Source organism: Octopus bimaculoides, chromosome 5 (assembly GCF_046866305.1).
Source record: "Octopus bimaculoides isolate indiv1 chromosome 5, ASM4686630v1, whole genome shotgun sequence".
Classification (NCBI taxonomy): domain Eukaryota; kingdom Metazoa; phylum Mollusca; class Cephalopoda; order Octopoda; family Octopodidae; genus Octopus; species Octopus bimaculoides.
In genome coordinates this window covers 74,683,611-74,702,657 of record NC_142932.1, presented here as the reverse complement: position 1 = coordinate 74,702,657, position 19,047 = coordinate 74,683,611, and positions in this window count along the sequence as shown.

Sequence of the window (19,047 nt, the reverse complement as noted above, 5' to 3'; positions counted from 1 at the left end):
TGTTGCAAGACAATGTAGAAGAGAGAATAGTGATGTCGTAGGAGAGAAATGTGTTCGCATGGATGATGGTACACTTGCACTAAATGAGGCTGCAAAGAAAGAGGTCTGCAGATGCCACTACGATAGATTGCTTAATAAAAAGAGAATGAATGGGAGAAAGAGAGCCTACCGTATGTCGACCCAACAGAGGGACCAGCTATCCGAGTTGATAGTACCAGGGTAGATAAAGCAATTAAGAGTATGAAGACAGGGAAAGCCCCTGGCCCATCAGGAATCACTGCAGAGATGCTCAAAATATCTGGCAGTGTTGGCTACAGCCTAGTCACCCGTATTACGAACCAGGTGATACACGAAGGAGTCATACCCAATGACTGGTGTAGCAGCACCATAGTCAACTGCTACAAAGGTAAAGGTGACGCTTTAGATACAAATAATTACAGAGGCATCAAGCTGTTGGATCAGGTTATGAAAGTTACGGAGAGGGTCATAGCCCAACTAATTAGGGAGCGAATCAATTTAGATGAGATGCAGTTTGGGTTCGTGCCAGGTAAAAGCACTACTGATGCCATATTTCTAGTAAGACAGCTGCAGGAGAAATACCTAGCTAAGGATAAACCTCTGTACCTGGCCTTCGTTGACATGGAGAAAGCCTTTGACAGGGTCCCCCGATCCCTTATCTGGTGGTCAATTAGGAAACTTGGGATAGAAGAATGGTTAGTGAGAGCTGTGCGAGCCATGTACAGAGATGCTGCCAGTAAGGGGAGGGTTGGAAATGAGTACAGTAATGAATTCCGGGTAGAGTTAGGGGTCCACCAAGGTTCCGTCCTCAGCCCCCTCCTATTTATCATAGTCCTCCAGGCGATCACAGAGGAATTCAAGACAGGTTGCCCCTGGGAGCTCCTCTATGCTGATGACCTTGCACTAATTGCGGAGTAACTATCAGAACTAGAGGAGAAGTTTCAGGTGTGGAAGCAAGGACTAGAATCGAAGGGCCTTAGAGTCAACCTAGCTAAAACCAAAATCCTAATAAGTAGGAAGGTAGATAAAACACAAACCCCTTCAGGTAGATGGCCCTGCTCAGTATGTAGAAAAGGAGTAGGTAGTAACTCTATAAGATGTACCCGGTGCAAGCTATGGACACATAAGAGGTGCAGCAATATCAAAGGCAGATTAACTACGAAGTTAGTTTTTGTATGTGGCAGATGTTCAGGTGCAATAAACACTAAACAAACAGGAAACAACTTCTATCTCATTCCAGGGAGAAAAACTAGAGGTAGTCGTTAGCTTCCACTATCTGGGTAACCAAGTTAGTAGTGGGGGTGGGTGCGCTGAAAGTGTAGCTGCTAGAATAAGAATAGCCTGGGCAAAGTTTAGAGAGTTCTTACCTCTGCTGGCGACAAAGGGACTCTCACTCAGAGTAAAAGGCAGACTGTATGACGCATGTGTACGAACAGCCATGCAACATGGCAGTGAAACATGGGCTGTGACTGCTGAGGACATGCGTAAGCTCGCAAGGAATGAAGCCAGTATGCTCCGCTGGATGTGTAATGTCAATGTGCATACCCGTCAGAGTGTAAGTGTCTTGAGAGAAAAGCTGAACATAAGAAGCATCAGTTGTGGCGTGCAAGAGAGACGATTGCGCTGGTATGGACATGTGGTGAGAATGAATGAGGATAGCTGCGTGAAAAAGTGCCACACCCTAACAGTTGAGGGAACCCGTGGAAGAGGTAGGCCCAGGAAGACCTGAGCTGAGGTGGTGAGGCATGACCTTCGAACATTGGGCCTCACTGAGGCGATGACTACTGACCGAGACCTTTGGAAATGTGCTGTGCGTGAGAAGACCCGGCAAGCCAAGTGAGATCGTTGCCAGTGCCCCTGGACTGGCTCTTGTGCGGGTGGCACATAAGATGCACCATTTTGAGCGTGACCGTTGCCAGTACCGCCTGACTGGCCTTCGTAGGGTTTTCGAGTGAGATCGTTGCCAGTGCCCATGGACTGGCTCTTGTACGGGTGGCACATAAAAGACACCATTTCGAACGTGGCCGTTGCCAGTACCGCCTGACTGGCCTTCGTGCGGGTGACACGTAAAAGCACCCACTACACTCTCTGAGTGGTTGGCGTTAGGAAGGGCATCCAGCTGCAGAAACTCTGCCAAATTAGATTGGAGCCTGGTGTTGCCATCCGGTTTTACCAGCCCTCAGTTAAATCATCCAACCCATGCTAACATGGAAAGCAGACGTTAAACGATGATGATGATGATGATGATGTGTGTGTGTTTGTGTGTCTGTGTTTGTCCCCCCACTATCGCTTGAGAACTGACATTGGTATGTTTACGTCCCTGGCAAAAGAGACCGATAAAATAAGTACTAGACTTACAAAAAATAAGTTTTGGGGTTGATTCGTACGACTAAAGGTGATGCTCCAGCCTGGCTGCAGTCAAATGACTGAAACAAGTAAAAGAATAAAAGAATAATATATATATATATGCATATATATGTATGTGTGTGTGTATATATATATATGTGTGTGTGTGAATGTATGTATCCAATATAGGTAGAATCAACGAAAAGAGTACTCCATCTAGTGAGAGATAAATGTCAATTTAATACACAACTGAAAGAGCTACTAATAGTTTCATACTTTTATGATACATTAACTAGGCATATTTATAAAATACACCATGTATCTCCAAACAATAAGTCATTTAATTCAAAGGTGTCATGTTTCAGTCTTTGACTAACCTTGTGGAATTGGTTAGTTGGAAAGATCTTTAAATGAAGAGTAATAAGGTGGAGAAAATTCCTCCTTATTACTGCAGTATTTTACAAAAGCAAGATTGCAGTATTTCCAGATGTCCTCTTTATTGCATAAACTGAAATATTTTCAAAGATTTTAGTAGACTCTACAACAGTGGTTCTTAGTCTTTTTGACTTTGTGTCACACATGGGGTTAAAAAACAAAAAAAAATGACTGGCCCACTTCACATAGGAAACTAAAAAAATTTCACTCCTGTCACTTGGAAAAACACAAATGGTAACACATATGTATATACAGCTGTCAATAACAAAAATCTTTGTAGGTATGTATAACTGTCAGGATGAAGTATTGAAGGATGACCTCAGGATGCTGAAACTTTCAAGCAAGATGACAAAGGACCGAGATGCCTGGCACCTTACTGTACTCAAGAAGACCCACACTCCACAGAAGTGTTAAGACTGGTCCCTCTGGTAGTGTAAAGCTTTTATAGCAGTGTCATGTAAAAGCAACTGTGTAGTACCATGTTAAAGTGCCCATGCACTGTCATGTAAAAACACTCATGTGGCACCACATTAAAACGCCCATGCAACGTCACATAAAAGCACTCATGCAATGCCATGTAAAAGTGCCTATGCGATACCACGTAAAATCACCCAGTACACACTGTAAAGTGGTTGGCATTAAGATGGGCATCCAGCCATAGAAACCATGCCAAATCAGATTGGGGCCTGGTACGAACCCAAACTGCATCTCATCTAGATCTACTCTCTCCCTAATTAGTTGGGCTATGACCCTCTCCATGACCTTCAGTACCTGATCCAACAACTTGATACCTCTGTAATTGTTTGTGTCTAAAGCATCACCTTTACCTTTGTAGCAGTTGACTATGGTGCTGCTGCATCAGTCATTGGGTACAACTCCTTCATGTATCACCTGGTTAACTATATGGGTGACTAGACTATAGCTGACACTGCCAGATATTTTGAGCATCTTTGTAGTGATTCCTGATGGGCCAGGGGCTTTCCCTGTCTTCATACTCTTAATTGCTTTATCTACCAAGGTACTGTCAATTCAGATAGCAAATATATATATATATATATATATATATATATATATATTGAATTACGGAAAAATTTGGATAAGTACTGTTTTCACTTTGCTAAAGATTTTCTACTATTTGAAAATAATATGTATTCTTGTTTTTATACTATTCATTTGGTTCTTTATAGATTATTTTAATAGATAACTTATTTAACACTAAATTATTTAGAAGTTATAGTTTCATTTCAACATAATATTAGAACTTCGATTGGAATAGTGTTGATATATTTTCGATTATTTTTGATTAATATTATTTGATTAATTATTAATCTTTATAGTTTTTAATATCGTTAAAGTTTTTTAAAATCAAAACTTTGTATATATATATAAAGTTTAACCTTTTATTCTTAATAATTTTTTCTTTCCTAATTTTTTCATTCATAATTTTTTCCATTCATAATTTTTTCATTCATATTTTTTATTATTACGTTTGTAGAAATAAATAATCTTGTATTTTTGTATTTTTCTATTATTCAATTGATCTTTAATTATAATTAAATAAACGTCTTTAGCTTTAAATAGTATAGCTTTAACTATTACACCAGTTAAATATGTACTAATTTTATCTTCATTATTATTTTAAACTTAAACTTCGTTCAACTTGTATTTAAAACAATGATAATTTATGTAAGATGTTTTTTGTATATAATATACATGTTATTATAATGGATGAAGGGATGATTATTGAATGGTTATTATTTTGATATTATGATATTTTTTTAATAATTTTTCTATCTTTATATAATAAGTATTTCATATTAATTCATTTGGTACTTATTGTTGGTTGAGATATATATCTAATTATTGTTCTACTTACGATCTGACGAGTAGCTATATTTTTGAATAGAACTTATTTTCGATAATTTCAATTGATTTTAATCGATTTAAATTTCTTTTCTATTTGAAAATTGGTTATGAAACACGTGTAATCTTTTTATTATATTTATCTTATGATATTTACTTTACTTTATATTATACTCATTTATTGTGCTTTTAATTATTAATTTTTCTATATGTGATAGTGGATTTTCATCGATGAGTTCTTGAAAATTGGTTATTTTCCCTAAAACTATATATTTTATATATACTTTATCTATAAGGCTCAATTTAATTTTAATTTTTTATAAATTGATTTTAATTGAGTTTTTTACCTGTAATTTTGGATTTTGTCCCTAATATTATTATTATATATATATATATATTTGAGGGGGTACTGAAAAGTTCCTTGCTTTAAGGGTATTGTGAAAGGCCTGGTTAGAGACCCAGCCTTCTGAGTTCTTTTACAGGGCTTAGAGAAACTGAAGGACTGCTACAATAAGTGTATGAATTTGAGAGGGGAATATGTTGAATAAAATTATAATTTTATCCAAAGCCAGGAACTTTTCAGCACTTTCTTCTTCACTTTCTCTTCTTCTTCTCCTTTTTCCTCCTCCTCCTTCTTCTCTCTCCTCTTCTTCTTCTTCCCCTACATAATCTCTTCTCACCTCTACATAATCTCTATTCACCTCTACATAATCTCTACCCACCTCCACATAATCTCTACCCTACTAACTCATCCCATAAGCACACTTCTGTTTATTTTTGGTTTCTCCTGATATACGCCAAAAAAAACAAGGTCTGGAAGATGCACAATGTGACATCACACCTTTGATGCAAGTCTGATGAAGTGCCTCTCTAATATCTAAAACCACAAACGTTGTGTGTGTAAATTTTCACTTCAAATGTTTGCATAAACTGGTGTTGCAAGTAGAGTTGTTACAGAAACAATTGTAATGAATCATTAAAGATGTGTTAAAAAATTTTCTTTGTCTTCTTCTTATTATTTGTATGTATATGTATATTAATATGTATATGTATGTATGTATGTATGTATATGTATATATGTATATGTATGTATATACATATATGTATATATATGTATATAAATGTATATGCATGTATATGTATATATATGTATATGCATGTATATGTATGTATGTATATGTATACATAACTTTAGATACAAAGAATTTTCTTTGTTTTCTTATTATTATTTGTATGTATGTATGTATATATATATATATATATATATATATATATATATATATATATATATATATATATAGGTATCACTATCCTTGACACCAATATATATATATATATATATATATATAGGTATCACTCCTAGACACCAAAAAGGAAGAATTAATAAACCTGATCAATAAACTCAAAGATTTGCAAATATTAAATCAATGTCACTAACAAACAGGATGTGATAACTATAACTATGAAGGACATTCTAATTTCAACATTTGTCCTTCAGTTTCTAATGGGTATGAACCATTTGATTTCTTGTCAGAACTCATGACAGGGAGCTACATAGATTAGATACCCTAGCCAACCGAAACTTAAGTAAAATATTTTGTCATTTTTCTGAAATGTCAGTATTTGTATTCATAAAGATATGATGTTAGACTATATTATAGGACAATATGTACTGCATGTGGTATGGCTGTATGGTTAAGAAGCTTGCTCACCAGCCATGAGGTTTCAGGTTCAGTCCCACTGCAAGGCACCTTGAGTAAGTGTCTTCTATTATAGACCCAGAATGACCAAAGTTTTGTAAGAGGATTTAGTAGATGGAAACTGAAAAAAGCCCATCAGTTTACTTTATGGAGTTATTGGTGTTAGGAAGGGCATCCAACTGTATATACCAAGCCAAATCAGACTGGCACCTGGTGCTGGTCTTTGACTTACCAGCTCCAGTTAAACTGTCAAACCCATGCCAGTGTGGAAAACAGATGCTAAATGATGATGATGAACCATCCAACCAGTCAGCTTCAATTCTCTATCCCTGTTCTCTATTTATCCACATTCTCCAACTTTCAGGCTAAATCCTGATACCGCATCACTTTCTCCCTTTCCAGCTGGAGTAACCAGTAACCATGTGTCTCTTCTGCAGCAAGACACCAGTTCCTGTCCTCCATTCTATATACTTTAACTTCTCAACACCTGGCACAAAGTCACTTTCATCTCCCTTGCAAACAACCCCTACTCAGTTATGGGATCTTGTTTTGCAAGTTACTTGGACCTCAGTACTACTCATGCTATGAAAAATGCACCCAGTACTCCCTGTAAGGTTGTTGGTATTAGGAAGAGCAGTCAACCATAGAAATCATGCCTGAGCAGATACTGGAGCTTGATGGTGCCCTCCAGCTCATTGAAGTCTCTTCAATCATCCAGCCCATGCCAGCATGGAAGAGGGATGTTAAATGATGGTGGTTATGATGGTGATATCATCATCATCATCAACGTTTAGCGTTTGCTTTCCATGCTGGCATGGGTTGGACGGTTTGACTGAGGACTGGCGAGCCAGATGGCTGCACCAGGCTCCAATCTGATCTGGCAGAGTTCCTACAGCTGGATGCCCTTCCTAACGCTAACCACTCCGAGAATATAGTGGGTGCTTTTACGTACCACTGTCATGAGGGCCAGTCAGGCGGTACTGGCAACGGCCATGCTCAAATGGTGTTTTTTACGTGCCACCCGCACAGGAGCCAGTTCAGCAGTACTGGCAATATATATCATCATCATCATTTAACATTTGTTGTCCATGCTGGCATGGGTTGGACAGTTTGACTAGGGCTGGTAGGCTGAGGGGTTGCACCAGACTCCAGTATAATTTGGCATGGTTTCTGCAGTTGGATACCCTGCCAAATGCCTATCACTCCTAGAGTGTAAAGGGTGCTTTTACATGCCACCGGCACTTGTGCCAGTTGTGTGACACTAGTATCTGCTACAACTACGATTTCACTTGGCTTGATGGGTCTTCTCAAGCACAACACATTGCCAAAAGTCTCGGTCATCTGTCATTGCCTCCGTGAGGCCCAAAGCTTGAAAGGTGCTTTTTACATGACACCAGTATCGGTCACATTGCCTCCATGAGGTCCAACACTCAGAAGGGGCTTTTTACGTGTCACTGGCACAAGTGCCAGTTATGTGTCACTGGCACAAGTGCCAGTTACGTGACACTGACAACAGCCATGACTATGATTTCACTTGCCTTGACAGGTCTTCTCAAAAATGGCATATCGCTAAAGATCTCAGTCACTAGTCATTGCCTCCATTAGGTCCGACGTTCAAAGATCACACTTCACCACCTCATCCCATGTCTTCCTGAGTCTCCTTCTTCCACAACTTCCTTCCATTGTTAGAGATCAGCACTGCAAACAACTGTCTACATTCATCTGCATCACATGACCATACAAACACAGTTGTCTCTCTTGCACACCACATCTGATGCCTCTTATGGCCAACTTTTCTCTCAAGACGCTTACACTCTGTTGTAGATGCACGCTGACATTGCACATCCAGCAAAACATACTAGCAACTAGCTTCTAATTATACATATACATATATGTGTATGTATGTATGGGCATGTATGTGCTTGTACATGCATGTGTGTACATGTGTGTGTGCGTGTGTGTGTATATATGTATGTGTGTGTGTGTGTGTGTGTCTGTGTGTATGTATATATATATATATATATATATATATATATATATATATACAGGGTGTAGTGAATAAACTGCAGTCGAAATTACGCACTGATATCTCATTTTAACAGATATATTTACCAAAATTACATAAAAATATCTTGAAATACTAAGGAGTAAATTTATTCAATAAAATCGCCATTGGCTTCAACCACAGCCTCCAGACAACTTCAAAATCTCTTGCAACTCTTCTGGGCAGTCTCTTTCTTTAAGTTGGTGAATGCTGCCATAATCCTTGCCTTCAGTTCATCTTTGGTGTTACAAGGAGTTTTATTGGTCTCTCAATCTACTGCACCCACACATAATAATCAGGGGAGTTGCAGTCTGGGGAGTTAGGTGGCCAGATGTTAAGGGTGGTTTGGTTGCAGAAATTGTCTGACAGCCATGACTGGATTCTCCTACTTGTGTGGTATGGTGGAGAATCCTGTTGCCAGACATAGGGTCTTCCAGCAGCCACCCTCTCGACCCAGGGCAGCACCACCTCCTCCAGGCACTTGATGTAGGCCTCCGTATTGAGTCTGAGGCTGTGTGGGAAGATGAATGGTGGCATAACGTCGCCATCACTAGTGATCACTTCAAACACGATGATGTTGACTAGGTGTTTGATTTTCATCACTCTCGGTACATGTCCACAGAGTGCACTGTCCCCAGATTGACTCCTAAACACTGAAATATTTGTACTGGAGCTTCCAGCATGAATGCCAAGCAGTACAGCATGTTGTTTCCAAATTTCTGGCAGAGTGAATTGCATTATGGTGCTGTTTTTCTCACAGACAGTGCCCAACTGAACCTACTAAACTGTGTAATCAACAAAATCAAAAACAAATAATGATTATGCAGAAAATTAAAAATATAAAATGGTGATAATTTACCCATCGCACACTGTATATATATATATATATATATATATATATATATATATATATATATATATACATATATATCATTATTATTATTATTATTATTCAGTCCAAGGAAAAGACAATTTCCTTCAAAGAGATGGAAAACATCTAATTTTCACTAGTTCTTCGGTTAAATACCACAATATAATATAGAAAAAACAAGAACTTAAATGGTATAATTTCAATAAATAAATATTAAAGGAAATAGAGAAATACAATTGCCATATTATAAATTTATTAACATTATAATATAATTATGCTATAAAAAGATATAATATAATATTATATTTTATTATACATGTGATATAATATAATAAATGTAATATAATATAATATAACAAATAAATAAAACAAGTATATATCCTACAATTTGTTTCAATTCATATTCACTAGTGAATTTATAAAAAATACATATTTATGCATATGGATCTTGTCATGGTAATAATTGTCAAAAAAATAGACAAAAATTTTATGCAAAGACTGCTAAATCATAAAATAGTCTATGTTATGATTGAGCAGTCCTTGCATGAAATTTTTGTCTATATTTTAACAAATATTACCCTGATAAGATCCATATACATAAATGTAAATTTTTTATAAATTCACTAGTGGATATGAATTGAAACAAATTGTAGGATATATACTTGTTTTATTTATTTGTTATATTACATTATATTATGTTATATTTTTTTATAGTATAATTATAATATATTATAATGTTTATAAATTTATAATATGTCAATTGTATTTCTCTATTTCCTTTAATATATATATATATATATATATAATTACACAGGCATAGGTGTGGCTATGTGGTAAGAATTTTGCTTCCCAACCACATAGTTGCAGGTTTAGTGACACTGCATGGTACATTGGGAATGTGTCTTCTACTACAGCCTCAGGCCAACTGAAGCCCTGTGAGAAAATTTAGTAAACAGAAACCGAAAGCAGTTTTGGCATAAATTTGGCAGACACATGTCTTATACCCAAATCTTCAATGATAATGGACTGAACTGAACTGAACTGTAACTAATCTGCACATCCTCTGATAATTCATGGATGGTGATTAGATGATTTCCCCTCACAGCTGCATGCACAACTGTGATGTTTTTCTCAGTTCTACTGGTTGCGGGTCTCCCAGAACGTTTGTTAACATTGACATTTTTTCAGCCATCTTGGAAATGTCTGAACCATTCATACACTTATGTGCGGCCCACACACTCCTCTCCATACACTTTCTGAAACTTTGCATAGGCCTCTGAGCAGGTATCACCATGACAACTTTCTCTGTCATGGTCAATGTGATGATTACACACTACACACCTTCCTTCCAAATACTGCTGTAAATAGCAGAAGTGAGCTAGAACATTAAAACAGTAGAGTTCATGGTCAATCTTTGCCATGCAACTTCACTCTGTGTGCTTTAGCTTCATTACTATGGCAACAGTCTGGATCCTTAATGATCAGACCTCATATATGGCTGTGTGGTGAGAAGCTTGCTTTTTAACCACATGGTTCTGGATTCAGTCCCATTGTGTAGCACCTTGGACAAGTGTCTTCTACTATAGCCTCAGGCCAACCAAAGCCATGTGAGCAGATTTTCTGGACAAAAACTGAAAGAAGTCCATCGTATCTATAATATAAATCCCGTTCTGTCTGTGTGTGTGTGTGTAAAAGATTATAACGGCTGTATTTTTCAACTGATTTTCTCCAAACAGGGAACATACACTACTTATGTTCCAGGGATGGTTTTAGACTCTTAAAATTTTTCACATAATGAGTAATGGGCCCCCTAGAGGCAGAAAACATCCATTCCTGGGCTACGTGGAGAAGGGAGGTAACTCTTTGCAAAGTAACTTTCAGAAATTGATTGTCTCTCTTATATCCATTAGTCAACCAAAAAATAAAGATATTGCTTTTTATATTAGATTCACATCTTTGAAAGTTTTTTAAAATATTTGCTTCCAGTTTTCTAGCATCAGTGACGTCTATATCTCTCAATCCCTCTCTCTCTATGTCTCTACATCTCTCTATCTATCTATCTATCTATCTATCTATCTATCTATCTATCTATCTATCTGTATCTGTTTATCTATATCTATCTTATTTGTCTAACTAGCCATCTCTCTCCCCACTCTTTCTATATTTCATTCACTCTGTTTTCACTGTAAGTTTTCAATCGCTATTTACAAACAACAACAACAACAAATTACTGACAGAAAAAAGTTTACAATTACTGATGAAAGTAATGTCATAAATTTCAGTTCGATTCATACACTTTGTTAAATTTGCCTACAAATTTCTTATTTACTTTTGCAAAGTTTTGTGGGGTTCTTTTTGTTGTTGACGGAATTACTGATAAAAGTAAGTTCATAATTTACTGACAGAAGTAACTTCAAAAATTTCACTTAAATCCGTACGCTTAATTAATTTCCGTAAAAATTTCTTATTTACTTATACAACAGTTTTGTGTTTTTCGGTTGTTAACAGGCTTTTTTCTGGTTCCTTCAATACTGACTCTTTGGTTCACTGACAAATTTCTCTTCAACCCGTACAATTCTTTATTTTCTGTAAAAATTTCTTATTTACTCTCTGCTTGTCGAATTGAGAAATATAATTTCTGCTGTCAACCAAAAGAATGTCCAGGGACAGCTGTAAAAAGGGAAGCATACCAAGAAATGAATAGACCGTGCACTACAAAAGCCAGAGCATCTCAGAGTGATGAACAGAGATATGCACAGCTGACAAGGAATACAATCTCCACTGCAGAACGAAGAGCAGTTGCAACAGCTCAGAGAAGCAACTTCTATGGAGTAGCTTTCAATTATGATCCAGCGGTTCATTATTCAGATGACACTAGAGTTTCCATTGGTGCAATGACAACTGAGTGCATACATTGTAAAGCAATGAAGTGGCCTGGAGAGATACCTGCACTATGCTGCAGTGGTGGAAATGTTAAACTTCCTGCAATCCCCCAACCTCCAGAGCCATTGAAGAAACTGTTGTCATCAACTGACCAAGATTCCAAGCACTTTCAAAACAAAATTAGGCAATACAATGCTGCACTACAAATGACATCATTTTGAGCCACAAGAGGTTTAACTGAGCCAGGATTCATGCAAACTTTCAAGATCCAAGATCAGATTTATCATTGGATTGGCTCTCTACTACCTCTGTCCAAAATTGGCCTTGGACAAAACATGTTTTTAAAATTTATTTTATATACATGAAGACTTTCTTTTAACATTTCACTTAATGTCTATGTTCCATACTGGCATGGGTTGGAGAGTTATTAATGTAGAAACTTGTTATCTCAGCTACTAGCAGTTGAGACCTGCATAATCTAGATGACATTTTTAAATTTCATTATTCTCTTTAACCAGGGCAACGCTGGGTATTTTTCTTCAACTAAAAAATCCTTTAAGGTGGTGCTCCAGCATGGTTGCAGTCAAATGACTGAAACAAGTACAAGAATAAGAATAAAAGAATATATATATATATATGTATATAAGCAACAAGGATATCCAGAGGTAATGCAGTACGATCATTTCATGCAACTCCATTTAATTGAACAATGCAACCATCTCATTGCATCTCAGCAGTGATTCCTGATGGGCCGGGGGCTTTTCCTGGCTTCATACCCTTAATCGCTTTATCTACCAGGGAGCTGTCTATTAGGATAGCTGGTCCCTCTACTGGGTCAACATTTGGTAGGCTCTCTTCCTCCCATTCAGTCTCCATGTTCAGCAGTCTTTCATAATGGCTTCCCCAAGCCTCTTTCTTTTTCGAATCATTAAAAGCAAGTGCACCACATTTCTCTCCTGTGACATCACAATTTTCTCTCACACACTGTCTTGCAATCTGGAATACTTCAGTTCTTTGGTCCTCACGTTGCTGGACATTGGCAAACTTTTATTTTTCTGCTTTGTGCTTGGCTATGTATACCTGCCGCCCAGCCTCCCTTTTGGCTACCTGGTACAGTTCCCTGCTACCCCTGCCCTTCCAGGCTTTCTACGCCTGTTTCTTTGCTCTAATGCCTTTGTCTACCATACTATTCCACCACCACGTACCTCTAGGTCTAGAAGGGACTTTGCACCATCCGCAGACTTGGTCTGTGGCACTCAGCAAGCTGTCCCATTGGAATTTCTAGCTACTTTCTATGTACGATGTCTGTAGCTCCTCCTCCCTCTCATCAAATTTCTTGATGAGGATGTCCCTAAATTTCTGACCGTGTGAAGGGTTCTTTAGATTCCAAATCCTTTTCTGGATTGGTCTGCTTCTTGGCGTCCTTCTGGCCTCGAGTCTAAAGTCACTAATGACTAGTCTATGCTGGGGGTTACATTCTTCACTCGGGAGAGTCTTTGTATTTAAGAGTAACCCTGCATCCCGCTGTCTGGTGAGGATGAAATCAATCTGGCTAGCAGAGTCACATGATTGATAGGTTATCAGGTGGATGTCTGGTTTTCTGAAATTAGTGTTGCAGATTAAAAGGTTACATACATCACAGAACTCCAGTAGCCTAGTTCCCTCGTCGTTTTGGGAACCAATACCATGGCCCCCGTGTACACCAGTGAAGATACCGGATTACCACCCAACATGCCCATTAAAATCTCCAGCTGCAAAGACGAGGTCATTGCCACTCGTCTTTGAGGTAGCCTGAAGAAGGTGATCATAAAAATGGTCACTCTGATCATTTGGTAGGCCTGCTTGTGGGGTGTAGGCAGAGATAATTGTAGCTGTGCTGTTCTGCAGGACTAGCCTAACCTTAAGCACTCTATCACATACCCTGACAACCTCTATGACTTTATCTACCCATTTCACTCCATTTGTGTTACCTTGCCAGAAGATTTTGTACCTATGTACCTTGCCTGTGAGGACCCTAGCTGAAGCTCCTCTCCATCTTACCTGTTGTATGCAGCATACATCAACACGTCTCTTTTGAAGCATCTCTACAATCTCACTAGACTAGACCTACCTTTCAGTGTGCCTACATCGACTGTGCCAACTTTGAAAACTGGGAAATGAATGTGGGGTGAGGCTTGGGGAGGAGAGATGTTATTTAGTGCCTGAAAAGAAGACGGAGGTTGTCGTGTAAATTTTTTCGGCATGCTTCATCTGCTCTCACTTCCAACCTGACACGATTCAAACATTCAAGTGTGTTAGGATTAAGATTGTAGTCCCTACTAGAGGTAGGATTAGGTGTTTTAGGTGTTAGCGGCATTGTGAGTATAAACATTTTGGTCATCGTAAGGGGGTGGGTGGGGTGATTTCAGACAGAGAGAGAGGAAGCAAGTTCATCCATACATACACACAAGCACGCACAGACACAGGCAAACAAGCACATACGTACAGCCAATTAGCTGTCTCCTTCACTAGATATGGGCATGGAAAATTACTGGGTAGTTGTTGGAATATTTCTAGATGGAACGCAACGAAACGAAGGATAGTCAGTTAAATAGGTGGGCAGCTAACCTAGGTGCGTTTTTCGGAGAGAGAGTGGGGGTGCAGGTAGCATAGAGAACAGCACCAACGAGGAGGGGGGATTGAGAGAAGAGACATCTGGTAATGGTGGTAAGAAATCACTAGACAGAACGAAACAAAATGAAGGGCAACTGAGTTTGTTGCATATGTCCTAGAGAGAGAGAGAGAGAGAGAGAGAGAGAGAGAGAGAGAGAGAGAGAGAGAGAGAGAGAGAGAGAGAGAGAGAGAGAGAGAGAGAGAGAGAGAGAGAGAGAGAGAGAGGAAGAGTGCAGGTAATATATAGAGAATAGCCCAGTGAGGAGGAGCAGTGGAGAGAAGAGACATCAGGTAATGGTGGTGGGAGGAGAGAGAAATATTCGGTGTAGATTGTGAGAAGATAAAGATCGGGGTAAAGCTCGAGGTACCCGGTATTGGTGGTGGGGGTGGAACAGGGTGGGCGCACCGCAAACAAACAAGTTTAATTTGGGGAAATGGTGCGAGGATCGAACGAAAGGAGCAGAACTGTTTAGTATAGTATACATTTATAGTGTTCATGGCAGATGAGAAATTAAACTAGAGAAACGAGGAATAACAAACTAAACAGGCCAAGGGACAAGTAATTATCCTAATTTAATTAGTTAGCTTCTGAGAAAAATTAGCTGTTAGTAAACAGTACATTTAAATAGTAAACAATACATTTAAAGTGTTAATGGTGAATGAGTGAATGAAGGATCGAAACGAGACTTAGCTTAGCTTAGCAATGCATAATCATCATTTGGCGACTGGACAAGAATATGTGAGAGAATGGAGTGGTAGGGAGCACATGGGACAGGGATTTTAAAATAAATAGATGTAATCTGTTTTAACATAATTAAATTCTATGTCTTTGTGCAGCTGAGGATTGCTCTGCATTTAAATTGATGTAATGGTTGCATTGTTCAATTAAATGAATTTGCGTGAAATGATTGCACTGCATTACCTCTGGATATCCTTGTTACTTATTTTGATTTTAATCACCTTATTTTGAAATTGCATGGATAATACTGTACTAAATTCTGGTGCCTCAACTTAAGTACCGTATTCATCTGAATCTCTCTCTCTCTCTCTCTCTCTATATATATATATATATATATATATATATATATATATATATATACACACACATATGTGCAGAAAACAACTTTTGCCACATTCCAGGGAGAAAAACTAGAAGTGGTTGATAGCTTCCGCTATCTTGGTGACCAAGTTAGTAGTGGGGGTGGGTGCGCTGAAAGCGTAGCTGCTAGAATAAGAATAGCCTGGGCAAAGTTCAGAGAGCTCTTACCTCTGCTGGCGACAAACGGTCTCTCTCTCAGAGTAAAAGGCAGACTGTATGATGCATGTGTACGAACAGCCATGCTTCATGGCAGTGAAACATGGGCTGTGACTGCTGAGGACATGCGTAGGCTCGCAAGGAATGAAGCCAGTATGCTCTGATGGATGTGTAATGTCAGTGTGCATACTAGACAGAGTGTTAATACCTTGAGAGAAAAGTTGAACTTACGAAGCATCAGTTGTGGTGTGCAAGAAAGACGATTGCGCTGGTATGGCCATGTAACGAGAATGGATGAGGACAGCTGTGTGAAAAAGTGCCACACCCTAGCAGTGGAGGGAACCTGCAGAAGAGGTAGGCCCAGGAAGACCTGGGATGAGGTGGTGAGGCACAACCTTCGAACATTGGGCCTCACCGAGGCGATGACTTCTGACCGAGACCTTTGGAAATATGCTGTGCATGAGAAGACCCGGCAAGCCAAGTGAAACCTAAATCGAAGGCCTCAGGCAGCCCACTTATACGTACCTTCCTTCATTGGACACTAAACTCCGCTTGTGAAGACCTGCTGAGGCAAGTGAAATCGAAATCAAATTAAATTCGACGACTGGCACCCATGCCAACGTTGTCTCCTTCATTGGAAACAAAACTCGGCTTGCGAAGACCTATTGAGGCAAGCGAAAGTGAAACCGTCAATGGCACCTGTGCCCAGCATCGCCTTCCTGGCACTTGTGCCAGATGGCACATGTAAAGACATTTGAGCGAGATCGTTGCCAGTGCCACCGAACTGGCTCCTGTGTAGGTGGCATGTAAAATACACCACTTTGAGCATGGCCGTTGCCAGTACTGCCTGACTGGCCTTCATGCCGGTGGCACGTAAAAGCACCTACTACACTCTCGGAGTGGTTGGCGTTAGGAAGGGCATCCAGCTGTAGAAACTCTGCCAAATCAGATTGGAGCCTGGTGTAGCCATCTGGTTTCACCAGTCCTCAGTCAAATCGTCCAACCCATGCTAGCATGGAAAGCAGACGTTAAACGACAATGATGATGATGATGATATATATACACATACATATATATATATATATATTAGACTATTTTCCTTAGTCATCACACTGTGATCGTCATAAGCTTTAAGCTTATATAAAAGTACCATTATTATTATTTACAGGATTGTAAACTCAGTGCCATTTAAAAAAAAAACATTCACACTGAAAGCATATAGAAAGTTTGTTTGCATAAAACAAACATGAACTGTTATAGTTCTGAAATTTGACAGAAATGGGGAGGCTGATTTGCTGGTGTAAAGGTAACACACGTAGTCCCGTTAACAAAGGGATGTGGGTTCAGGTCCCACACGGGTAGGAAAGCCTTCTTTTTTCTGTTGAGAGCTTATATGCCCCTTTATTAGACTATTTTCCTTAGTCATTGCTTTAAGCTTATATAAAAATACCATTATTATTATTTACAGGTTTGTAAACTTGGTGCCGTATGAATAACCATTCGCACTGAAAGCTAAAATATATAAAGATATATATATATATATATATATCGGAGACCCCCTTCGGTCACAAAAGACCATGGGATTGCACCTAGAAAGTTACCCTCTGAGGCACCAGTCCAGGCAAGGTTGTTTAAGGAAAACCAGCAGTTGCCCATGCATACTAGCACCCCCACCTCTCCACGCCACCGATGTTATCCAAGGGAAAGGCAAGAGCCTATACAGCTTGGCACCAGTGATGCCGCAACTCATTTCTACAACTGAGTGAACTGGAGCAACGCGAAATAAAGTGTCTTGCTCAAGAACACAACACACAGCCCGGTCCGGGAATCGAACTCACAACCTCACGATCGTAATTTCGACGCTTTAACCACTGAGCCATGTACCTTCACATACACACGCACACACACCCACACACATACACATATATAACTGACTGCTAACTCCACAAGTTTGTTTTTATTCTCTCTCTGTTTATTTCTTCGTGTTCCTTTCTGTTGAAGAGCGTAGGCTCGAAACATAAAAGACTTTCTTCCCTTCCCGAGCATCAAATTAATACACCTGCTTGTTGTTTATACACCTGTCTTCATCTTATGTTTTTTCTGTAAATTTCAACTATATATATAATAATAATAATAATAATAATAATAATAATAATAATAATAATAATAATAATAATAATAAATGCCAAAACGAATTTCTGTGTCAGTGTGTCACACTTTGACCCCCTTTCTCACTATTCAATGACACTTCTTCTACTCTTCTTGCTGAGGTGAGAGTAATAGTAGGCATAGGGATGGTGAGGGTGGTTGTAGATTGACAGTTGACATGGTAATGGGGTGATAGTAATAGTATGAGCTGTAGTTGTGATAGCTGCAGAGGCGACAGTGATGATGGTGGTGGTGGTAGTGGTAGTTGAGGCGATCAAGCATGTTGGTGATAGTAAGGGATGTGAAAGACAGTGGTGATGGTGGCGGAGGGGAAGGCGGCGAAGTCAAAGGTGTTTATGGTGGTGGCGTCAGAAGTCTGAATGGTGTGTGTATGCAGTTGCGGTGGCAATGGTGGTAGTACTGGTGATGGGGATGGTTGAAAACAATCAACAGAGAGAGAGAGAGAGAAAGAAAGAAAGAAAGAAAGAAAGAGGTTAGACAGAAAAAATAAAATTGTACTGATACCCCCTACCCCAAATGGGAAGACAAAAAAATGTTGTTTATCATGAAGCTTTGCAATAAGTTCCAAGTTGACATATTATATCATTGTTTTGACGAAATTTGTTCTTCAATAAAATTTAATATGTACTCAATGCATGAAGTGACATTATTGGGCCCTAGGCCCAATGAAGAGCCACCCACAGGAGCTAGCTTAAAAGCTGCCGTATTAGGTGGCTTTTGAGCTAGTATATATATATATATATATATATATATATATAGGGTGTGATGAGTAAATTGTTCCCATTTTATATTTTTAATTTCATGCATGCTC